Here is a 27355-nt window from a genome sequence, read left to right as displayed (position 1 = left end):
AAATCAGAAATTTAGTTATGATTCAGCATCCTATATATTGAAGTTATTATGTAAAATTATTTAACAAATTTACTTTCTTCATTTAATTCTTCTAATATTAATAAAGGGCCTACTTCTGGACACATCAGCTCTGAAACGCTGGTTTCATTCTACCTTTTTCCTCCTTAGATATGGGGGTGGGTGGATTTGTTCTTTTTTTTTTAATTTTAATCTTTTTTAAAATTTATTATTATTATTATTATTATTATTATTATTATTATTATTATTATACTTTAAGTTCTAGGGTACATCTGCATAACGTGCAGGTTTGTTACATATGTATACTTGTGCCATGTTGGTGTGCTGCACCCATCAACTTGTCAGCATCCATCAACTCGTCATTTACATCAGGTATAACTCCCAATGCAGTCCCTCGCCCCTCCCCCCTCCCTGTGATAGGCCCCCGGTGTGTGATGGTCCCCTTCCCGAGTCCAAGTGATCTCATTGTTCAGTTCCCACCTATGAGTGAGAACATGCGGTATTTGGTTTTCTGTTCTTGTGATAGTTTGCTAAGAATGATGGTTTCCAGCTGCATCCATGTCCCTACAAAGGACACAAACTCATCCTTTTTTATGGCTGCATAGTATTCCATGGGTATTCACAATAGCAAAGACTTGGAATCAACCCAAATGTCCATCAGTGACAGACTGGATTAAGAAAATGTGGCACATATACACCATGGATTTGTTCTTTTTTACCCTCTTTCTTAGACCCATTCACTGTTCCTGGTCTGATCTGAACCTAGACATCTCTCCCCAATCCTCAGGAGACAGACAGGATTGAACACCATGCAGAGAGAAGGTAGTATGATGGAACTGAATTCCCGTACCGATGTGATATTGAACTCTGGCACTTTTTCTGAGTGCCACTGGTCATAATGCTGTAGGTTAATTTCCTCCCCCCAAAAATAATGGAATGGCAATCTCCTTGAAGTGTACTAAGAATTTTAGATGGTACATGTAAAGCAGCTATAACTTTCATTGCCTTTAATATTAATGCAGTAGGCATTCAGCACATGCCTAAATGGAAGGTGCTGGTAAAGTAGTCCCTGCTTATCTGCATGATATATGTTCTAAGACCTTCAGTGGATGCTTGAAACCACATGTCATGTTGTATATCTATACCCTATAGTATAGAGTATATAGTATATATATACTATAGGGTATATATGTACACACTATAGGGTATATAGTATATATATACACCCTATATATACTCTTTTTACTATAGTATAGAGTATATAGTATATATACCCTGTATGTGTATATATGCTATAGGGTATATAGTATATATATAGTATACACATACCCTGTGTGTATATATACTATAGGGTATATAGTATATACATACCCCATATATATATACACTATAGGGTATATAGTATATACATAACCTGTATATACTATATACTATAGGGTATGTAGTATATACACTATATATACTGTTTTTTCCTATGCATATGTACCTATGATAAAGTTTAATTTATAAAGTAAGCACACTAACAAAATAGCAATAAGAGCTAATAATGAAATAGAACAATTATAGCAACATACTGTAATGAAAGTTACGTGAATGTCTTCTCTTTCCTTCTGAAAATATCTTGTACTGTCCCACGGGCAACTGAAACCCTGGAAAATGAAGCTGTGGATGGAGGACCACTACTATATCATTGTTTTTATTATTATTTCAATCAAATAATTAGTCTCTAACAATAGTGTTTGGTAAATATATCTTTATTAACTAGTAGAGTGCTTTTAGCTTAGGTTTGAACACAATTAAACAACACTTAAGACAGTCTCCAAAATGTTATTTTTTTAAAAATCCACTTTATTTCAGCTATATTTTGTGTACTCATCCTACTCTATGAAAATTCTTCAAAGATAACTGCAGAAAAATGTTTAATTGGGAAAAGGTGTTTTTTGTTTTTTGTTTCTCAACATAAGTGAGCCTTGTGTGCTTTCATTTGCACATACCTTTACTTACCAAGGTAAAAGTGTTTATATATTGTCAACATTGTATTGATAAACTATGCAAAGGACTGGCTTGTGGAGGCTCAATGCCTGTTTTTTTAAAGTCTTATTGGAACACAGACATTGGTTAATATACTGTCTGTGGCTATTTTCACATTACAACAGAGTTGACAGGAGGCCTTATGGCCTACAAAGCTGAAAATGCTTACTATCTGCTCCTTTACAGAAAAAAATTTTCCACTGCACTTTTACATGTGGCATGACATAGAAAATTGTTTCATAATTTAGGGTTTTATTCTTATAGAATATCAGCTTTTATGACTAGTATTTATAATTGTGAATATTAAAAATATAGTAGTACACGTTTATTCAAATTTGATGGATTTGAATATTTAGGGAACAGAATTGATATCTACTTAGCATTATTAGAGTGAATATTATAGGAGGCTTCAGAAATACAGTTTCTGCTTTTATTTTATCATTTACAGCCTCAATTAAATTGTCTTGTCTTTCTTTCTAGGACAATTGAAAAAAAATAACAAAGTGCAATTGACAAAGACAGTGTAGTTCACTATAATGGAGCATCTGAGCTTCCTGCCAGGCTATATGGAAAAGGAAATACAGATAAATACTTTTTTAATCATGAGAAAATAGGAAGTGTATCAATTACTACAACAAAATAAACTTGATCTTGATGCTGGCTTTTAATGACCTTAATTATATGAGCTGTTGTGAGGCAGTATGTGGTAGATGTTAAGAAGGATAAAATTGGTTTCAGGGAGATATAAGACTGAATCCCAGTTCCAGTCCTCCTGTACTCTCTGGCCACGGGCAAGTTACTTGTTCTTTTATTAATTCAGTTATGTCCAGTTACATTATATGTACAATAAATAGAATGCCGTAGAGAATTTCCCCATACACACTTTCATTTGTCTTAACTTATGGTGATACTAACTATAAAAACAGAAAACATTCATTTTAATTATTAATATATTTAAGGATTACTTAAAGTTTAAAACACATTTCCAAAAATTTATACTTTTAGTTTAAAGTATGCCTTTATTAAGTTGTTAAATATCCTGGGCTTGATGTATATTTAAAAACAAAGAATTTAAGGAAACCAGGTATTTGGTAGAATTAATGGGCATTTTAAAAACTTACGCTTATAAATTATAGGGTTATATGTACATGCAAAAAGAAATTTAAATGTAACATACATAACAGCAACGTAAAATTTATTTCTTAACCTTCCTAATCTACTTAAAACTTTTAGAAAAGCTCTTCCTTTAGACATAAAGACCAGCCTTCTGCCATGAACAAGTTTTTAAAAAATTGGAAAAATAGAATACACATTTTTCTCATCTAAGCAAATATTTTTAGAGTCATTATTTGTATTTTTTTTTCCAGTTGAAGAAAATATAGGGTGCATATCAGGAAATACAATCTACCAGTATCACTACGAATAATGAAACTAATTTTGACACATTTGACTCAAAGGAAAGAAAACCATTATTGACGACAGTCATGTTTGAAAAGACAGGAAAAATGTTTTTATGGAAATATGTAGTGTTTAACATCCTTAGAATAAAGTACATTTGGTGATACTTTTAAAAGGCTAAACAAAGGCACATTTTCAGTATACTGATATTTATCTCCATTTTATTTCTGGCTTTTACTTTGATATTAACAGAAATATATGCATAGTTATATCAGCAGGATAAAACATGGGTCGTGATAAAACTGAATTTATTTTTACTAGAATTATAAGTAGTTTTACACATTAATGAAAGTCCATTGTTATGGTTAATCCCCTGGCAACTTGATCTGTGTCATGGGTTTTCATTTTCTTGATAAATAATTACTTGCTGTTTAATATTTCAAAAAACTATAGTGTAGACAAATTGCGTTGTTGAATAAAGCTCATTTGTATTCATTGTGGACTATTGAATATGGACTATAGCAGCCAGTGAAATTGATGGTGTTTTCTTGTTATGAATAATACAAGGAAAAGTCCAAATCTATTCAATTAAATTTTTATGTGCAAAATTTCAGCTATATTCTTAAAAAGCTACATAATTTATATTATAATCATTTTGGCTAATCAGATACCCAGTCGTATTTTAATAGATTTTCCTGGGAGAAGAAATGGGATTTAAGCTTATTAATCTGTATGGCATGCAATGAAGCTAACATTAAGATGACCAAACCATTATGTTTTATTCCATTTGGAATAGGATCACTTCTTTACAGTAGCAGATATTTCAGAATTTGCAAAGACGAAGAAAATGTGCATTCCTTTATGATTTTTACTGCATGCTTAACTATTTATTATTCAGCCTTGTTCTTGAAAGATTTTTACGTTCTTCATAAAAATACATACATTACAAAGTAATAATCAGTAGAAGAGGGAATTGGGACAGTTTTGGGAAGAAAAGCTTGTGCCAGAGTAAGGCTGTCCCGAGGTGGATCATAAATTTGCATCTATAGTTTTTAGTACTCGTTGCAAAAAAAACATGGTATCAACATAATCCCACCTTTATGAATTGGAACTTTTTTTTACATTAATTACTGGAGCTCAGATCTTCCGTTCTAGATACAAACTAAAGTTTAGTTTTAATGCCAGATCATTTAAAGGCAGTTACTTTAAATTGCATCCTACAAGACTACTTTCTGTCAACTGCCTGTTTCCACACATCTATAGGTTAAATAAACCAATATTTAATACCATTGACATTACATTATTTCAAGATTTGAAAGTGACTCATGAATCATTAAGGAGACGTTGAATTATGTCAAGTTAAGTTTTAGTGCTACATTTAACTAATACTTATAAAAATGTGGTCACTTTCATATAGTGCATAAAAAACTCAAATATTTTCATTGTCCTTGATATTTAATACCTCAGTCATTGATGGCAGTCAATTGCTCATAACCAAAGAAATGCAATTGACACAGCATAGGCGTTCAATTTCAGTGTTCTTTCTTTTAAAACTCTTCAAAATGAGTTTTAAAATAAACTAATAAAATTTCTAAGTCAACACTGAGAAATCTAGATAAGCCAATAGTTTCATATAGTGTCTTCAGTGTTACAAGATTTGTGAGTACTGGCATGTGGATCAGAAAACAAGGGGTTTGAATTCCAGCTCTGCTCCATTTTCATTGCAATTTCAGTTATCATTTTAGCACTTCAGAATAAAAAAGAGATTTGTTTAATTTCTAATTTTTTTTCTACCTCTCACCTTTTTTCAACCTGTGTGTGACTGGATTGCCCCCACTTTAGTTAGGTTATCATGAGTTACATGTATTATTTAAACATACACAATCGCATTGTCACTTCCCCATAATATTAAAGGAAAAGCTTTTTAAAAAATGGAAAATTTTTGGCACTTTAGAATAAGAGATTTGTTTAATTTCTAATTTACCTAATGAACAAAATCTTCAAATACATTAGGTTAAATCATTAAAAATTACTAATATTTAACTCATTTGACACATAAGAATGACAATTTCATATAGTTAATTTTAATTCCCACCTTACATTTTATTTTTAGTCTCCATTTAACTATAACTAAATTTTAAATACTTTAAGAATTTTAATGAAGCCCTTCTCTTAAGATATATTTAACTTTTGTAATTTTATTATGTATGTAAAATATGTAATTAATATTTGCACATATTTTACTTATTCCTATGTCTCTTACTGCCTTCAACATTCATTTCTATTTCTTTTATACAACACCAGCCTCAGTTCATTAGTGTTTTTTTGTTAGTATATCACTTATTTTGAGTTTATCTCTGATCACTTGTAGAACGGAATTCAGGTTTTTTTAATGTTTTAAAATATTGGCCAGGCACAGTGGCTCACGCCTGTAATCCTAGCACTTTGGGAGGCCGAGGCAGGTGGATCACGAGGTCAGGAGCTCACGACCAGCCTGGCCAACATGGTGAAACCCTGTCTCTACTAAAATACAAAAATTAGCCGGGCATGGTGGTAGGCACCTATAATCCCAGCTACTCAGGAGACTGAGGCAGGAGAATGGCTTGAACCTGGGAGGTGGAGGTTGCAGTGAGCCCAGATAGCACCACTACACTGCAACCTGGGCAACAGAGCAAGACTCCCTCTCAAACAATAAAATAAAAATAAAATATTATTTATTTATTTGTAATTGATAAATATTGTATATATTGTGGATATCATGATCTTTTGAAATATACATACATTTTTGAATGGCCAATGGAGCCAGTTATCATATGCATCACCTCACATGCATACCATCTTTTTGTGATGGGAACACTTGAAATCTATTTTTTTTAGTGATTTTCAATACATTGATATTAACTGTAGTCATGATGTTGCACAATAGATCTCTTGAGGTTGTTCCTCCTATCTATCTGAAAATTTGTATCCTGTAACCAGCATATAAATATCTTCAGCTCTTTTTAAAACAACCTATATTTTCCTCTTTGATACTTATCGAGATACATGATGATCAGCATATTTTAACTATAAAGAAATGTAACATCATTTTTGAAATGCAAAAGTAAGGACAAATAATTAAAGAAAATTACTTATAATCTTACTACCCCGATATTTGTTTATATTGACACTTTGTTGTGTATCTAATTTTTAATACATATTTCTTTATTTAAAATAAAATGCAGATCATTCTATAGAAACTATTCATAACTTCCTCTTTTTCCGTGCAAGGAAACATTCCTTAATATCCTTACATATATTAAGATTCATTTATAATGGCTCATATGGCCTTTTATCTTAGTGCTGTGTTTTAAAAATTTATTGTAAGTGGAAATTCATTGGAATGTAGTTAATAATTTTAATTATTCTGAAATATCTTTTCATAAAAATTGTGCCAATTTATACTCACCAGTATAAGACAGTGTTTGTTTCATCCCCTTATCACCAATATTATTTAAGCCTTTGCTAATTTGGTAGGTGAAAAATAGTATGTAATTATAATTCCAAATTATTTAGCAATTCACTTGAATTTTATCATATTTTCATACTTAATACAAATGTTTCTCTTATGTAGAATTCAGGATTATGTTATTTGCATATTTTTATGTTTTCTTTTGATTTGTAAGAGATGTTTACCTAGCAATGACATTTATGTCTCGCATTCTGTAAAAATTTGGAGATTTTCTTTTAGAGATGTTAAACATTATTTATTTTTACTGTATTTTGGATAGTTTTCCTCAATTTCTGAATCACTGATTTCATTTTTTCAGTACTAAATCTGAATTTTATTGCTTGTAGCACATATTTTATTTCAGCCATTGCAGTTTCATTTCTTTGTACTTTAATTTCACTCTACATTTATTTAATAAATGAAATGTGCTCTTTTCTGTCCCTGAACATAATGTAATGTAACTACATTTGTTTATACCGTGGCTCAAATGGAGAGAAGAGGACCAGGTAACAAAGGAGAAAGATAAAAAATAGATAAAGATACAGTTGAATGTTGGATAAATACACTAATTTGCAAAAGTGAGAAGATATTTCTGTGCAGAAAAGGAACTGGCCATTAGGTAAGATGAGGCACGTGTATACCTATGTGTTAAATTATGTGTTAAATATTTGTCATTGTTATAGATGATCATAGAGATTCCTGCTAAAATCTCACATGACCTGAGTTCCTATTACTCATTAATTTTTCTCCTGAATATAACCTCATTATCATGATGTCACGATAAGTACAAAAAGCATTAGGAAAAGGAGGTTTAGCATTTTGGTTTACTTCAACATTTTAAAGTATTTCTTGATATGTGTCTTTAAAATAATCTCTTATGGAATATCAAAAGATAGAGGGACTATAATAATTATGGCTTGAGTCAACCACAATGTTCAGTAGGAAATAGCATCAGTATATTTTCTGAAAATCCTGCCCTTTTGCTTGAATATTATGGCCATTTTGTTCAAAATAAAAATACTCAGCAAAACCCTTAAGAGAAACCTTCAAAAGGACAAGTATATGCCAAGTAATCTATATGATAAGTGCCAGGGCAAAGATACTTTTCCATCCTTATATTGAAGTGGTTGAAAATTTGCTACACATTGCTAGAGTTCTCCAAAATTGTTTAGAGTTTATTATTATTGTTGTTGCTGTTATTGCAGTTGTTTCTGTTAAGAAAATGTGGGTAAAGGGCCAGGCGCGGTGGTTGAGGCCTGTAATCCCAGCACTTTGGGACACCGAGGCGGGCGGATCACAAGGTCATGAGATCGAGACTATCCTGGCTAACACAGTGAGACCCTGTCTGTACTGAAAAAATACAAAAAATTAGTCATGTGTGGTGGCGGGCGCCTGTAGTCCCAGCTACTCGGGAGGCTGAGGCAGGAGAATGGCATGAACCCAGGAGGTGGAGGTTGCGGTGAGCCGAGATCACACCACTGCACTCCAGCCTGGGCGACAGAGCGAGACTCTGTCTCAAAAAAAAAAAAAAAAGGAAAAGAAAAAGAAAAAGAGAATATGGTTAAGAGGAAATGTTTATGAAATCCAGATAAATATTGCGAGTAATGTCACGAACAGATAGCTTATGCCCATGAAGCACTACATTTTACTAGCTAGGGAAGGGTTTGAGTCTGCTAAGAATATAGAGAAAGTATTTCTTGTACATCCTCATTTGATACTCTTGTTACTCTGGTAGGGACCACAAAGCAATGTCAACACACCACAGTTAAAGAAAGCTTGAAAATAGAACCTAAGGACAACTGTAAATGAGGTTTGGGGAGCTATTTTCTTTCTGTTTTTTATTTTATTTCATTTCATTTTAGTTTATTTTAAGTTCTGGGATACATGTGCATAACATGCAGGTTTGTTACATAGGTATACACGTGCCATGGTGGCTTGCTGCACCTGTCAACCCATCATCTAGGTTTGAAGCCCCGCATGCACTAGGTATTTGTCCTAATGCTCTCCCACCCTTTGGTCCCCATCCCCTGACAGGCCCCAGTGTGTGATGTTCCCCTCCCTTTGTCCATGTGTTCTCATTGTTCAGCTCCCACTGACGAGTGAGAACATGTGGCATTTGGTTTTCTGTTCCTGTGTTAGTTTGCTGAGAATGATGGTTTCCAGCTTCATTCATGTCCCCGCAAAGGACATGAACTCATTCTTTTTATGGCTGCATAGTATTGGGGAGCCATTTTCTATGGCTGACTTTGTATCCATGTGACTGTTCATTCCCCCTCTCCCAAGTTAATTATAATTGCTTTGGCTTCATATTTAAATACTCTCCATATTGCCAGTTGTCTCCTGGGAAGCAAAATTGCCACGCTTTGAGAAATATTGGTCTAGATAAATAGATATAATTTTATTTTTTGATATAATGGTATGAATATTTCTATTTGTGTCGACATTTGATTCAATCAAAGAATAAACTAGATTTTTAAATCTTATGTTTTCTTATATAAGGTGTTACTTTAAGAGTGCCCAAACTATCTAAATCCACATATTTACATCATTTTAGCCCTTAAGACACAGCCTGGGAGGAAAAAGTACAGCTTAGGAATGGCATTAGAAGACATATATTTGTTCTTTTCTGAAATTTAGGAACATCAAATATTTTGCTATGAGACCTATGTTCTCTGGAAGAAAAATAATCAGATTTCATTTTCATAATCGGGTTCTCTATTGGAAAACATGAACATTGAAATAACTAAGCTTTATATAGAACTCTCTAGCAATGTTTTGTTTTCTAGTTTGCTTACACATTATGAGTACAATCTTTAATAATGACGAAGATCCTTTGGCTTAAAATTCAAACTACATTTTCTTATGTTTAGCTTGTTTTTCTGGCAGTACCACTTTGTTTTCAGATAATTTTCTTTTCCTTTTACTCTCCCATTTCCAAGTTTCGGTTATTAAAGTTTGGCATCTGAGACCCAGATTCCTGTTAGTAAGACGTTTGTTTCATTTTCTTTCTCCCAAAAATTACATTTGATTTTAATTATGTCGCATGCACAAAGAGTACTCCTTATGCATGGGTTCTACGTCCATGTATTAACCAACTGTAGATTGCAAATACTCAGAAAAAAATAAAATAACAAGTAGTTATGTATCAATAAAAATATTATAAATAAAAATACAATATAACACAGCATGTGTTATACTGCACAGTATTTGTATTTTATTAGGTATTATAAGTAATTTAGAGATGATTTAAAAGTATATGCGTGTATGTGCATAGATTACACACAAATACTACAACATTTTATTTAAGAAATTTGAGAATCTTCAGAAATTGGTATCTGTTGCAGGGGGTGGGGGGGCATCCTGGAACCAATTCCCTGTGGATACTGAGACATGATTGTGTGTGTGTGTGTGTGTGTGTGTGTGTGTGTTTGTATGACATGTTGTTTGTTGGCTTTATCAGCTATCAAGGTTTTATATTGTGGCATTTTTAAATTCACGATTTTGATAACTCTCAGTTACTTGGAGTGCTTTTTGAAGGATTTTGTTCAAGGAAAATACATGGGTAAAATATTTTCTAGGATTCTCTAAATCGGAAGATATATTCCACTTCTGTAATTTCTTGACTGAAAATACAATTATTGAATCACAACCATTCTTTGAAAAAATCTGTGGGCACTGCTTCAACGTTATTTGACTTTTAATGTTGCAAAGGAAAATAAGGACAATTTGGATTTTCATTCTTTTGAGTACATCTTGTTTTTGCTGCCTAGAAGTACTTTTTTCTTTGCCTTTGTCATTTAAATCTGTGGCCAGAATATGTTCATTTTTGGTTGTATCTCATAAATACTGCCTTAATAAAGATGATTTCTATTTTACATTATATATTCCTCTGCTTATCCCCAATATAGGTATATCAGTTTATGAATCAATTGCATGTTTTACTCTTATATCTGTAAGTGATATCAATAATTAATGCATAGAAATTAATAAATATATATACAAGTAGATGAAATTAAAATTAATGAAAATTAAACTTCTGATATATTCTTTATGCTGCAAGGGATTAATCAAAGCCATCTCTAATAATATGCCCATCCTCCTTTGAAGACCACGGTCCTGGAAAACCGAGGATCCTTAAATATGCATGTTTGGGTGTTATTATTCCCTGGAAAGTTTTCCGAAGTTGTGTGTTTAATTCTGGCATTGATTTTAACTGCTCTTGTTCCATCATTCCAGAATCTCTATAATTCTTAAGTGAGTTTCTTTTTCTGTGCAAACTTCCATCATCTTCTCTCTCTTATTCTTTTTCTAAAATTTTAATTGTGGTAAAATACACAATATACCCTTTTTCACCTTACTTCCCTCGCCCTACCCCACCTTCTTGCAGAAACTTACGCCTTTCACAATCCATTATATTTTTATATGTATCATTCTACTCAATTTTCTATGTGTATCTGTGCTTATATATATTTACATAAATTATACTTGACGTTGTTTTCTGTGCCTTGTTATTGTGACTTAGTCATATATCTAGGAAATTTTTTACGAGTGTATATTTAAATATAACATCATTTAAAGTAATCCTTGAAAATATTTTAATACTTCTTTTAATTTTATAAATAGATGTGAGTGGTTAAAAATGCATCAGTGTAGAATGGTATAACATCAGAAGAAACCATCAAATGCTTCCACTTCCATCTGACACCACCATTTTTATTTCCAGGAATAAACACATTTGAGACTTGCCTATCCACTTTTACATAAAGTATCTACGCATATGCAGACATATGTCTATTAAGTAACTGGCTTCCTTTTTTACAGAAATCCTATCAATTTGTCTCTGCACGTATCGATTTCTTTATTTCCCTTTATTTTCTGCAGGGTGTTCCATGCAATGGATGTATTTTCCACTAAATGACTAAATTAACCATTCATTTTGTCATGGATGGTTGGGTCATATACAAATTTTGTTATTAAGATGCATGATATGGTGCTTATTCATTTACACCTATTTTTGCATATTGGTAGGAATTTAGCAGTAGAATAAATTTCTAGTGGTTAAATTCTTTCTGCAAAAGGTATGTGCATTTTGTTTCTAGATATTTCCAAATTATTCCCCCAATTTTTACACTATTTGATACAGCATAAATTGGGTTTTTTGCTCTTTAAGTGCAAGTATTAATTTTTCCATTTTATTTTTCTTTCTGGATTTTTTCTCATTTCTTGGCATCTCAAAATGTTCCCCTTTTGTGAGACCTTGGTTTTGTCTTACATCCTATTTGGGTAACCAAGTAGTCTTGAAATAATTTCCGTAATTCTGTTTTTTCTCTAAGGTTTGGGATCAGAATCACAGTTTATGATTTTGAAGTAGTTTTTTTTTTGTGTATGTGCGTGTGTGAATTTTTCTTTTGACTATTTCTGTAATATACACCTTAGTTTAGTTCTCACTACAAGACACCTTGTTTGTCTTGTTCTGTGCTTTGTATACTGTCCACCTGTGTAGAATTGTAAAAGAATGTTACACACGCACACATACACAAAGCTCAATCTCATATTACATTAGCTCAGAAGTCAAAGTCCTTTAAGAAATGGGTGAAATGGTGGGAAATAATTTATTTTTCATCCATACTTACATAATGCTCTTTCCCCATACTTCATATTGAAAAAGAACTTCAAATTTCTCTTTTAAACATCCCATATGATAGAATTGAACCTTAATAGTAAGATAATTATTAGTGTGCATATGAGTAAGCTTATTATTTAATACCCTGAAATTAGCACCTGCATTTCAAGGTACAGAATTTGGGTTAGGTTCCAGTTTGATCATTTATTTAAGAACATGTTGAGCTTATAGAAGGAAAGTGAGCCTTTTTTCTCTCTCAGAAGACAGACAGCAACACTAAAGGTCTGAAAAAAAATGCTTTTTACATAAAACTGTTTACTTAATTGAACTGTTTTTTTGCTCCTCTTAATTCAGTTCTTTTACCTAGTAGAGAAAATAAACTTCAGGAATTAAGTTATAGTCTCTAAGGACAGCTTCAAAACTTCATAACTCATTGAACTGGCATTAATATCAGAGAGACTTGCACTTGATTTCATTTTAAATCCTCTAGTTCTTTGCCTATAAGATTGGCATTGATTTCAGCGTAGCTTTCATATGGGCCCAGGTTGCAGTATCTGTCTATCAGGAATGCAAGTACTAATGTGATAAAAATAATAAAGCTATCTGTGTTCTCTTGGTGGTTGTGTCCTGATGAGATTTCATTTTCCTTTATACCATGAAGTTATTTAGTAAAGCCATTTATCATAAAGAGTGCTGTTAGAAATACAATTTTCTTGTGACGAATGATGTAAAAGTAACCTTTTCCAGGACAATTTATTGATTAATTTGATAAACATGTATTTTGTGCCTTTTATTCTCGGGGCACCATGTTAGGCACGTACTAAAAAAGACCCGCAAAGCCCCTTTACTTCTTTGGAATGGGTTAGATGATGGGGCTACATCATGGCACCAATATTCAATAAACATTAAGTTAAGGTGCGTTACCTTGGTTTTCAAACATACATCCACATAGGTCCCCAATTTAGAGCAAAACAGAAATTCTACAATTAGACTTCTAATGAAACTTGCAATTTTTGTTATAAGAAACCAGTCCTTAGCATTTATAATTGCTAAATTATGTTTCTCTGCTTTTCTGAAGGAATACATGGTTATGCTTTGTTTTCTGAAGCATAAATGAATGTTTTTACTTATTAGTTACTTGTGACCAGAAGTTATTACTCTTGTTCTTCTTATTTCCTCTTTTTCCAATTAGCTGACAGATCAAGAATTCTGAGTATGAGAATGCCTTAAGGTATTCAGATGTCATCTACAGCAGGGAAGAAGGGTGACTGTGAGAGTGCCAAACATTGCTGCTGGAAGGCAAAGTGTTATTTCTTGACCAACTCATGTGCATTCTAATAGGCAGTGGTTTTGCTTCCTTATGTGGCTTTGCAAAATGATCATCCTCTGCCAACCCTTCCCCTCTCCTCTTGTTGTTGCTTTTGGTTTCAGTCTGTATGACACAGGAGCAATTTTAAAGTCTTTCGTGGCCAGTATTTTATGTAAATAACATAGTGGTTGCAATGTATCAATTAAGCAAACCCAAAAGTTATCTTTATACAACTGTAGATATTGAATGCTAAACCACTGTTTTATCAAGTATTTGGTTCTAATATCATCATCTAAATTTTAATGTAAAGATCTACATCAAAGTTCGACTGGAACAGTTACCGCTGATTTGAGGTCTTCTTCTCCTCCAGATTAGTGATATTTTCTTTTAAGCATGATTTATTTTTTCTTTACCTGTAATCATTTAGGCATCACAAAGAAAACCATTATTATTATAGTCTAGAGGCTAGGGCTTGTTGGAAGCTTTCTGAATGGTTTTCCACAAGAGGTGGCCAACTCAATTAGTACTGGTTCAATTTTTATCGGTTTTAGTTTGGTTGCAAATTCCACCTTTTGGCTTGTAAATTGATTGCTGTTGTGATATAACACAATTACCAATGGGCAAAAGCTAGGCCAAAACAGTGACCAAACAGTTGAGCTTGTGGAACTGGTCTCCTTTCCCAGTTACATGAACACTGCAATAGTTGCTAACTTTTGCCACTCAAAATATGTGAAACTTCTCTACCAAAGACAAGGCTCCTTTTGCAATGATCACTTGGTAACTCCATCCTGCTGGTGTTGGTGTAACTATTCATGATTTAAGTTATATATATACTAATGGCCACATATACTATTGGCCACAATCAGTTACATAAGTCTTATATTACTCTTTCAGCCTCACAAATGTTCAATCTCATATCCAGTATTTAGATTTATATGTAACTTCCTTTCCTTCTTTACCCTTACATCTACATACTGTTCTAAATCAAAACTCTTTTATTTAGTTCCCTTGGCCAATGAGAAAGTTAAGCTATTAAAAAAAAATTCTACTTTACATAGAGAGCAAATTTTCTTCTTATTCCTTAAATTAAAGATCTCCCCTCAACTCTTTACCTTTAAATCTCTTGTCTTTCTAGGCTCACTACTTTGGTGATTTATCTATTTCCATGACCTCACTTATCATTACAAGCACTTGACATTTAAACACCGAGATCAAACCATTCCTGAGTTGCACATGCCAACTTCTAACTTCCCTATGAACATCACTAGTTGCCTGAGTATATATTGACACGTACGATTGAGATTGTTACAGTGCAGGCATGCACAGCCTAACAAGCAAGATACACTCGTTGAATGAATGTTAAAGTGGAAAAAGTCTTCCACCTTAAAGATTATTTTCAATAATCCCTAAGGGGTGTAGAAATCATCTTTACTTACATTTTAATTTGTAAAGAGGAGAAAATATATTGATAAAGCAGTTAGAAATCTTGTGCCTGGGAGAGAGCGTCCCTCACTTTTGATCCCTGTAGTGTGTCTCTTTTCACTTACTGTAAGTTGCTTCCCACATTCTTTTATCATAAGGGCAGCGGGGCCAGATGGCATGCTAGCTACTTCTTGAGAACCAAAAGAGAATTTCTTCCTTATAAATGTTATCTAAAATGTAGTTTTGAAAGTCTCTTAGGCAAAGATCTCCTTTATAAAATGTAATATATAGTTATAAGCTGGTGGACTTCTTTTTGCTCTCTAAGATTATTTTGGGTGTACTTAGATTACTGACAACCCTTAGTCAAGAGCCATTAGTTCTGTAGCCATTAGTTAATTATTATGGTATATAATTATTAGTTAGCTAATGAAGTGTAGGTTATTATTAATTTGAGGGGCTCAGATACAAAGTAACATCAGGTGTAAGGAGTTTATGGAAGTTCAAAAATGCAAATTGTGAGTTATTTCATACTCATTACTCATCATGTGGAAGTTCTGGTCCTGCCACTTTCAGACTCTATGACCTTAGGCAGGCAAATAATTTATGTCCCTTAGCCTCTTTTACCCAAGTGCAAAATGGAATAATAAGGTCGGCCTCACAGAACAAGTTTGAGGAAAACATTAGAAAATACATTTGTTAGATGATTCTATAATAACCAAGGGAAATTGTTAATAAATCATAGTATTCCCATAAAATAACATATTATGAGTTCAGCATTATGTAGAAGGAAAATAAATTTCAAATATATAATAAATATGGAGACAATGCTCAAAATTCAATTTTATGTGAAAAATGCAGGAATCACACTTCTACGATGTTATGCAAATTTATGTGTATATTCACATATGTGCACATTTGTGTGCATGTATGTGCACATGCACATATAGAGATGGGATGAGTGCAGAGGCAGTAATAAACCAGGAGCAGTGGTGGGAATACATGTTATTTTCTTTATATGTTTCTTTAGAAGTGATTAGTAGTCAGAGTTATTAGGTATTGTATACACTTTTTAGACTAATTTATTGAATAAAAAGAAGTCATTTTTAACAATGGAACAATGGAAATTTGTTGTTTTCCATAGTAAAAGCTGTGTATCTTATCATTCATTCATCCCTCATTCTTTGACATCTGTATCAAAGCCGTATGCTATATGGTAAAGTGAACTAATTGACAATACATGCTTCAATAAGGAAGAAGTCTAAAACACATAGCTTCCAACTTACTTTAAACCAGATCTTGTTGGTGTGAAGCTACTGTATAGTTATATTTATTTATTTATTCATTTAAAAGCATTTCCAAGCTGGAGTTTTGGTTACTTATTAAAACCCACAGAGACAAATGTGTGTTTGATATGAATTGTATTATTCCAGATTTTTCTTTTTTTTTTTTTTGAGACGGAGTCTCACTCTGTCGCCCAGGCTGGAGTGCAGTGGCCGGATCTCAGCTCACTGCAAGCTCGGCCTCCCGGGTTCACGCTATTCTCCTGCCTCAGCCTCCGGAGTAGCTGGGACTGCAGGTGCCCACCACCTCGCCTGGCTAGTTTTTTTTGTATTTTTTTTTTTTTTTGTATTTTCTTAGTAGAGACGGGGTTTCACCGTGTTAGCCAGGGTGGTCTCGATCTCCTGACCTCGTGATCCGCCCGTCTTGGCCTCCCAAAGTTCTGGGATTACAGGCTTGAGCCACCGCGCCCGGCCTCCAGATTTTTCTTATACCATTACATCATGCTCTTTCCCAATCTGGCTTCCTGAATTTTCTTCTTAATGTTACATGATTTTTAGTCTCATTCTCAAGAGACTTGGAAATGTAAATTGAGTTATTCAGGCAAAACATTGAATTTCAAGAAGCCAGCTTGCCATTATATAGAAAGCTTTTTTTTTTTTTTCCAGTATAGGCATTTTTGCTCAGTTTTTAGAAGATTTAGAATGTAATACTTGAATAGCCACATACCGATTTCTTAATCCTGTCTGTTCATGTACATTAATTCCTATGATGACGTTTGTTAGGTTTATAATCTTGGCTTGTCTTAGTAAGGTAGATTAAAATATTATAGCTTTTAGACTCTCACAGTAGTAATGTCCACCATTTTTCTCCCTAGTGTTAATTTTTTTATAAAGCTAAGAAATTGTATTCTCAGATACTCAGGAATACAAATTTTACAGTGTAGCACTATATATTCTGGTCTTTGGATAGACAATATTTTTGCTTATTTTTTTCAATTCATCTTTAGAAATATATATATATATATAAAGATAAAGTTTCACTCTTGTTGCCCAGGCTGGAGTGCAATGGTGCGATCTTGGCTCACTGCAACCTCCACCTCCCGGCCACAAGTGATTCTCCTGCCTCAGCCTCCCGAGTAGCTGGGATTACAGATGACCGCCATCACACTGAGCTAATTTTTTGTATTTTTGGTAGAGATGGGGTTTCACCACGTTGGCCAGTCTGGTCTCAAACTCCTGAACTCAGGTGATCCACCTATCTTGGCCTCCCAAAGTGCTGGGATTACAGGCCTGAGCCACTGGGCCCATCAAAACTTTTACATTTTTTATGTTGACATAAAATTCTAAACCATGTAAGCAAGTTTCACTTTTTTATAAGGATTTAGAAATGAACCAAATAGGTACACAAAGAACAGATTCTTAATTTATTTAACAAACATTAATTCATTTAGCAAATATTGAAGAGTATATACTTTGTAGCAGTTACCATGTCAATCATACTAGAAGAAATAAGTTCCAATTTTGTCAATTGGATGTTCTAACTGTTCTTAACTTCTATGATTCATAAGTTTGTAACTCCCTAATAAATCCTTACAGATAATTACATTTGAGTATCACAATAATGAATAATACCATTTTGCTTATATAAGCTTTGTGAATGTGAAACAAAAAACAACAGCATACAGCATTGAAGTTAGAATCTCTTAAAATAATTTTCCACAAAAATTTATCTTTTTTAAAAAACCTAACATTTTAAGCTAAGCTGGATTGGGCCTGGTTAGTACTTGGACATGAGACCACTTGGGAATACTGCATGCTTTAATAGGCTTTAATAAAACAGAAAGAAAACCCTAACCTAAAATATGTATGTAAGTTCTTAAAAAGCATATCTTGCCATAATTTATGAAAACCCTTATATATACAATTTTTATTGTTTTCCAGCCACATAACACCAGTCTAAAAAAGCACATGTAGAATATTTATATGTAGTATACATATATTCAACTACCTTGCATATCCAATCTCATGAAAAACAAATCAAAAGGGAAAGAGAAGTATAGAATTTGCAGTGTAGTTAAGCCACACTACTTTCCCTGATTTTGAAAAATCCCTTAAGACATAGGTTTTACTTGTTTCCTTGGCCAGGGTGTGATGGATTTCCTGTTTCACAGCCATCTCAGTAACTAACAACTGCCAACTACAGAACTGTATTGTTCTACCAAAGTGAAACCATCATAACAAGAGAAGATGTTTTTCCCTTGCCGTATCGAAACTTCTAAATTACCTATAAAATTGTCATAATGTATTAGTAATTGGAAAATTCTGAGTGATTTTTGTTCATAGTCTTAAAATATATGGATGAAAAAAGAACAAACAGTTTTGGCAAAACAGGTTCAGAATTCTTGATGAAGCTGTTCCTTGGAGTCAAAGGGAGTGTGATGCCATTGCCACTCAAGGTTCTCCTTTGTAATCTCTAGCAGATAATCTATAAATCCCAGTGACCTACAAGAGGAAGACAAGGACTGCAGGTGCTTAGGCACCATGATATCATTAGCAATAATCAATTCATGGCCGTGTTTTCTCACTAATACATGGGCAGAGTACCAAATTATTGAGCAATACTAGATCTCTCTTTTATCGAACTCATTAGTCTTTGAAGAATTCATTAATCATTTAAGCTTAGAAGAAAAATGTACCTTAGGATTTGGCAGAACGATCAATGAGACTTACGTGAGAGAGTGTATGTGTTAAAACAAGGAGGTAAGGAGAATTGCAAGTTTTAGCATTGGATTTAGCATAGGATTTAAATAGACCCATCTGTATTTGGGGATGAGTGGGAGGTCATACACCGGGCTGCCAACATAGGTACAGACAGAAAACAAATAACTCTGCAAATTTTGTGTGTGTGTGTGTGTGTTTGTGTGTATTTCTGTAACAGTTTAAGGTTTTAATTCTTTTCCAGAAACCGTAATCAACATAGTTAACTTTCCAGCCTCGGATCTAATTGGTCACCACATCCTGTCATGGCCACCACCAAATTATGTCTTGTTTACTTCCTTCTTTTAATGCCTACTGCTGGAAACTTATTTCAAAGCCACCTGTATTTACATCTGAACTGTTGTACTACCTTGCTAACTGGCTTCTCTGTTATTTTCCCCTGTTCATCACTTATATTGACTTCCTTATTTAAAAGCATTCCAGATCTCTTCATTGCCTACCCACGAAATCCAAACTTTTTAGCATGAATTTGAAACAATAATAATAATTATTATCATTTATTAAAAAACTTATATTGCTAGATATAAAACATGATTATCTCCAACTCCCAAACTGACCTTTGCAGATAGGGTATTGTTATGTCTTGCTTTGCAGCAGAAGACCTTGATACACAGAAAGGTTAAATATCTTTCCGAGTTCAAGGAGCTGGTGTAAGAGACAGAACTAAAATTCAAAACCTGTGCTGTGACTGCAGAGCTCAGGCATTTTCCATTACACTATGGTTCTGTTTAAACCTGACCCATTTCACCTTTATAGATTGAGCATCTACCAGTCTAACTTTCTCGTACATCTTATACATAGTTAGCTTTACCCATTCACCATGATTTAAATCTCTTATACTTTTTCCCATCTTCACCCTGTTGGTCATGTCCTTCCTGCTGTTGTTTCCTTGGTCTTTAGTCATTTTCATTTAGATAGCATCTAGTAATCTCTCCAGGTTCTATTCAAATGTCTCTTCTTCTCTGAAGTCTCTTTTAACCTACTGAGTTTGCCCCTTACCCATGCAATATTTCCAGAGCATGTGATACATACTTCTATTGCTGCACCAATCCCATTTTTGTAGTTATTTGTGTATCCATAAGTTACCATGACTGCTTGAAAACAGAGCACTTTTCTTCTTACTTTGTTGTTTATGACACAGTGATTGTCCCAGCAAACATGCTCATGCATATTGAATGAGTGAATTCTCTACTCATCTCAAACCAGTACATTTTGGCAATGGCACACACCATTAGTTTTTGTAAGTAACTTTTGAAAGTTAAGCCAATAGGATCTTCATGTTAATTAATAGTGCAATTTTGCATGTGTTGGAATAGTTGAGAATTGGTTATTCTTAAGATTTATTTCCTGCCCAAACACCACAGCTCCATATTTCACAATTTTCCAATATAACGTATCATCTTGGCTGTAAAGAATACCTTAATTTTGGCCTTAGGTAGGACAGATATGCCTGATTGAACTTTCTCTGACTGATTAGGTTAATTTGTCGGCTGGACTCATGGTTCTTCTTTAGTTTTCTTCTATTCTACACTTATGATAACTCTGTGTTTGGATATTTCTTTGTCTATTACAGATATTAAACTTGTTAATTTAATGATTATCTGTAATTTTTCAGAGCCCATCAACCCAGGCATCTTTCCACATACTGATGTAGTAACTATGAGTACTTTTAAAGCTCTTGTATATAAAACATAGCTCCGTTATGGTTAGCCTCTGCTTCATTCATTTAAAACCTATTTTGTGTATTCACTATTTGCAAACTGTTTAAGATAAACCAAGTACTTTCCCTGTTCTTGAGAAACTCATAGTGTATCCTTTGGTTTATGGTCTAGCCTAGGACTCAATTACAACATTAATTTTGAAAAGTTAAAGGAGACCTCTTTGGAGATTATGCGTTTGTTTTAATTGTGCTGTTAACGAGTTTAATCGTATAATTTTGCTCAAACAAATTTCTTAAGGGTCTACTATGGGCCTGCATAGCGGGCAAAGGGCTCAGAATAAATTGATGTAGTGGTTACAGATTCTGGCACTGGAATAAAATTTGGCTGTGACTCCTGGCTTCTCCCATACTTGTTGTGTGATGCCCTTCAACTTACAGTAACTATCCGAGTTTTCTTTTTGACATATGTAAAATGTAAATAATAGCATTTCCGTTATAGGTATTCAGGGACGATTAAATGAGATAATTAAAATAAACATAGAACATTATATGACCTTTGATAAATGTCCAATTTTTGTTGTTTAATTATCAAGTTTTCAATAAATATTTGCCAAATAAAAAATTAAGGAAAATAAACACTGAAGTTATTGTCATGGCTTTCATGTATATCTCCATTCTTGAACTTTTGACAGAGTTATAAAAATTGAACTCTGAGTTTTGGCTAAAGAAATCTCTATTAATCTGATATGCATAAATCTTGAATTAAGGTTTCCTTTAATACTGTTAGTATTCCTACTGATAATATCTTTTATAGCATTTATATTTTACTATATATTTCCCATTACCTCCTAAAATCCTTAGAGCAATCCCTGTGAGGGCTGGTATTATTTTCCTTTATAGATGAATAGACTAACACGTGCAGGGATTAAGAGTCTTGATCTATGCCATTTGGCTCATAAGTGGCCAGCTCAGTCCTGGAACTCCCAGATGTCCTACTCCTGTACTTCTTGCCTCTCTTCCCTAAATTTTGGATAGTTGAAAAGTGGACAATTATCATCTTCTGGAATCTTCTGTATGTAGTGTAATATAGATACAGTGTATTTATATAGAGCGGAATATAAGGAGATGGAGGTACTGGCCTAAGGGTATGTATAGATATAAATGGTATGTGTATACACATTTTAAATGCATGCTAAGTGGAACATGGAAGTTTTTCACATTGACTCAAAGTGTGGTTTATTTGAAGATAATCAGTTGTAAATGTCAAGTTCACTTGTATTCAGGTAAATTATTGTGTCCCTACTCCTAACATTTTTAATACAGACCATCTGGCCAATGCCTATCTCTTCAGACTCATACCCTGTCATTTGTTCTTTTTTTCAAAATCATCATATGATTCAGCTGTATAGAAGTATTGTGGTGAATACTTGTTTCATACTTCTTTCTTGTTATATTCCCTCTATCAGTGTTCTCCCTGCTCCTTCTGCAACTCTTGTTCATCCTGGGAAATGCTGGATTATCTTTGAAGATAGCAAATGCTTGTCCCCTCTGTGATACCATCTTTTAGCTCTGTAGATTGAACATTTTCTGGCACTTACAACAATTTAACTGTCCTATCACATTAAACAATATTGCTCTAAGTAATTCTGGGATTCCTTAGCTCTAATACAAAACCTGGTAGAAATGTAGAAACAATTAATATTGGAATTGGGCTAAAAAACTAGGATACATGTTTCTTTGGGAATTTGCTGAAGGAAAATTAGAAGTAAAAAAATTGAGCAACTTTCTGATTGTTTTCTTTCAACTCCAAGTGTTCATTCAATCAACACATGTTCATGAATACCTATGAAGTCTCTTCTGCTAACCAGGGATCCAGCAGTAAATAGAACATATAACAATCTTAGCCTCATGGAAAATGTTTTCTAATGTAAAGAGATATGCAGTAAGTAACATAAATATATAAAATATCTTACATAGTGAGAGATGTTTTAGAGAAAGATAAAGCAGGAAGGTAGAATATACAATACCGAGAGGAACTTGCAGTTTTAAATAGGATGGATGGGGAAGACTCTGCTGATTAGGTGATATTTGCAAAAGAAGGGAAGGAGATAAGGGATTGAGGTATTAGGATATCTCAGGGAAGAGCATCCCAAATGTAATATCAAATGTAAACAACAAGAGAAATGAACATGTATGTCATGTTCAAAGAAGAGTTCAGAGGTCAGAGTTCCTGCAGCACAGTAAAGAATGGAGGAGAAAAAGAAGACAAGTTCATAAACATCATGTAATGTCTTGTAATTTAAAAGATTGATAGTTAATATGAGTAAAATGGGATGTGAATGGGAGGTTTTGAAAAAGGCATAATGTCATGTAACTTAATATTTTGAAAGAATAACTCTGGCTTCTATATTGAGAATCAAATGAGAGAGGATTGGCACGGCAGATTGAGGATAGGAACAAAGGAAAGGATAGGGAGACCAGTTATGAATCCATTGAAATAGTTTAGGCCAGAAATGATGATGACTTGGTTTATGGTGGTAGCAGTAGAGATAATGACAGGTGGTGGGTTTTGAATATATTTTGAAGATAAAGACAAGAGAATTTCCTAAGAGGATATATATATAATATATATATGAAAGAGTCACATATGAATCCAAGATTTTTGGTTTAACCTTTTGAGAGGATAGAGTGTCATTTACTCTGATGGGAAAAACTGCAGAAGGAACAGATATGAGAGAAGGTCAGGAATTCAGTTTTTGACAAATTAATTTCGAGATATGTTTAGTCATCAAAGTGAAGTTTCCAAATAGACAGTTTGTCAATAAAACTGGGATTCAAGGAAGCATTCCAGGAAAGATGAAATTTAATGCTATCGGCCTGGATTAGGTTACCCAGGAAGTGTAAACAGAGAAGAGAAGAGTTCCAAAGACTGAATCTTGGGACATTTCTACATTAAGAGGCTTGGGAGATGAAAAGGGACTGGTTAAAGAGCCTAAAAAGAGAGTGAACAGTGAGGTAAAAGGAAGACAAGGATTGAAGTCAAGACGAAGTTAGGGATCATTGGCAAACTTCTTCTGTAAAGTGCCAGATAGTAAATATTTTAGGCTTCATAGGCCAAAAGGAAAACAGCTAGAGACAGCAGGTAAGCAAATGAACATGGTTATGTTATACAACTTTACTTAAAAATGAGGCAGCAGACTTCATTTGATCCATAGGCTATAATTTGCTGATTCCTGTTCAAGAAGTCAAATAAACTGTTTCCAGGAGGAAAGTGTTATTGATTGTATCAAATGCTACTTATTTGTCAAAGAAGGTGAAACTTAGGAATTGACCATTGGATTAAACAACTTGGTAGCTGTATTAGTCCATTCTCACACTGTTATAAAGAAATACCCGAGACTGGGTAATTTACAAAGAAGACAGGTTTAATTGGTTCACAGTTCTGCAGGCTGTGCCGGAAGCATAGCAGCTTCTGCTTCTGGGGAGGCCTCAGAAAACTTACAATCATAAGTAAGGCAGAAGGCAAGGGCAAACAAGGATGTCTTACATGGCCAGAGCAGGAGCAAGAGAGAGAGTGGGGAGGAGCCACACACATTTAAACAACCAGATCTCATGAGAACTCACTCACTATACAGTACCAAGAGGGGATGGTGCTAACCCATTTATGAGAACTCTGCCCCACGATCCAATCAACTTCCACTAGGCCCAACTTCCAACATTGGGGGTTACAATTGAACATGAGATTTGTGTGAGGACACAGATCCAAACCATATCAGCAGCCTTTAGTGACCTTGATGAGTAGTTTCAAAAGGTGTTGGGAGTAAAGGCATAATTGAAAGAGGGATTTGGGTTAAGAGAAAATTAAGGAGAGACATAAGAGGTAAGAACAAGTCAGCACTTTGGGAGGCTGAGGCAGGTAGATCACGAGGTCAGGAGTTCAAGACCAGCCTGGCCAACATGGTGAAACCCTGTCTCTACTAAAACTACCGAAATTAGCCAGGTGTGATGGTGCATGCCTGTAATCCCATTTATTCTGGAGGCTGAGGCTGGAGAATTGCTTGAACCGGGACCCAGGAGGCGGAGGTTGCCGTGAGCTGAGATCATGCCATTGCACTCCAGCCTGGGGCTACAGAGCAGACTCCATCGCAAAAAAGAGGTAAGAGAACAAGTGTTGAAAAATGAACATGTTTCAGTTTCACGTTTGAGGGGAACAAAGAAATGGAGCTGAAACTGTAAGTGGGAAGTATGGTCAAGAGAGGATGTTTTTAAGATGGGAAAATAATAGCATAGAATACACACAGGAATCACCAGGAAGAGAGGAAGAAATTGGTGATGCAGGAGAGTAGAGCTAATTGCTGGAGCCATGTCCTTGAGTAGGTAAGAGGGAATGAGATCTAGAACACACAAGGTGGGTTCCGACATCAGAGCAAAGACTGGTGATCCAGTGTTGGGCACCAATGCAGCCCCATGGGAAGATACGTTGACATGAGGCTAGGGAGCAACTGTTTACTTATTGCTTCAATTTTCTCAGATAAATGAGAAACAAGGTCATTGACTGAGAGTGGGGAAGGAGGTGTTGGAGGTGCGAGGAAAGGGGAGAGAATAAAATAGCCATTCAGACTCGAGATTCTCAAACGTTACTACATACTAAAATGACCTCAGAGAGCATTTAAAAATTCCAAAGGCCAGATGATTGTAACCAAGACAACTTTACTCAGAATCTTGGGGTGATGCCTTGCTTCATTAGTTTTTACAGATTCCCTAGTATTTAGGTAAATTTGAGATTGAGTACGTTTGCTGAGTCATACTAGGAGCCAACTTGAATCTAGTGGTCATGAATTCAAAAGGTGACTAGTCAGAGAGATTATGTGTTTTCCTCCAGAAGTTTCCATAGCATCAGAGTGAACAGTGAATGCGTGGAGAGTTGGTGGTAACCGGGGTTTAAGATTTATCAAGTGGGCACCAGATTTGAGAGGGAACAGAGCAATGTAAAGATATACTCAAAAAAGTGTTTACAATACACCATGGAGTTTATGCTTGATAAAAAGAGAAGTGATGCCATGAAGGGCATAAGGAATAGTGAATAGCCAGTAGAATGAATGGATTGGAGGGCCTGGTAATATCAACGTATTGTTGGAATGGGTACTAGACAAAATCATCTGGAGACTTAGAAGGTGGAGGTCAGAAAGTGTGATGTTTATAACTGAGTTTCTAACAACATCTATCGTATGACCACAGAACCAAATGACCAAGGCAGGGTGGAGGACAAGGTCTCTGGAGTCAAAAAGTTCAGTGAATTACTAGGGCAAGATGGTGAGAGAATTATTTTCAACAGACACTTAAAGTACCAGAAATTATGACAAGCGTCATATGTTGCAGGGGGTAACAGTTAGGCAGGAGCTAAAATCTTCAAGGAGTGAGGGGATGGTACCACCCATACTTAGATAGCTCCAGATACTGATTCCATCTTTAAACATTTTGAACAATGCAACAATGTTAATTTTCTTATACTGTATTCAGTAGACTTTCATGTGTAGTCAGGTACTAGCATTTTGCTTTTTGCCCTATTTTATTCTGGTTAGTAGTAATTCACTGGTTTCTAAAGCTAATTGTATCATCATTGCTTTTTACACTTGAAATATTCAGTCATTATTTGTACAGAGCCAATTTTTCTTCTTGAAAGAATGTATCTGTTAGCTACAAGAATGGTCCAGCAATGGTAATAGAATTATTCTCCATGGAGAATACCTTTTTGCTTCTCTGGCTCTCCCTTTTAACATTAGCCTTAATTCGATAGCAAAATCAGCAATCCTAAAACAAAAAGAAAAATAATGATGTTTCTGAAAAGAGAGAGTCAGAAACATTACCAGCACACTGAATATGTATTTCAATCTCTTGGGTAACAAGTTTGTTTTTGTGATGGTTGTTTTTTGTTTTCCCTTTGGTAATGGCAATGTATTCTGGGGAAAAAACGCAGTGTGTTGATTTTTTTAAAAGCCTATTAAAAATTTCCAAAGTTAAAAATGCCTGAAGCCCTTAATCTACCACATGAAATTGTAAATGATCCCCAGTGGTGGATTTCTCTGTGATCCAAGTTCATCAGAGTTGACTGATGGATATTTTCAGATCATTCCTGAAGTTACAGTGCATTTCAACAATGAGTATTTGAGGTGTAGTGTACAAATGTTCATCTTTCTATGACTGAGATGGCAGGGCCTTTTAGCTAAGACTCAGTGTGATTTACTACCTCTATCTACATCAATCACCAAACATGCAAATCATCTTGACTCTCAGGGGAGCCATGACTCACTCATTGAGATAGAATGGTTCTCCGTCACTTGGCTGG

At 34.3% G+C, this 27355-nt stretch overlaps 1 protein-coding gene across 1 annotated transcript in view; it reads left to right on the top strand.

Moving 5' to 3' along the window:
- Positions 1 to 27355, top strand: part of IL1RAPL1 (interleukin 1 receptor accessory protein like 1) — a 1416649-nt gene that overhangs the window by 376469 nt on the left and 1012825 nt on the right. The gene's annotated exons all lie outside the window — the stretch shown is intronic.

Source organism: Piliocolobus tephrosceles, chromosome 12, assembly GCF_002776525.5.
Source record: "Piliocolobus tephrosceles isolate RC106 chromosome 12, ASM277652v3, whole genome shotgun sequence".
In the NCBI taxonomy this organism is placed as follows: domain Eukaryota; kingdom Metazoa; phylum Chordata; class Mammalia; order Primates; family Cercopithecidae; genus Piliocolobus; species Piliocolobus tephrosceles.
This window is presented reverse-complemented; position numbering and strand designations above follow the sequence as displayed.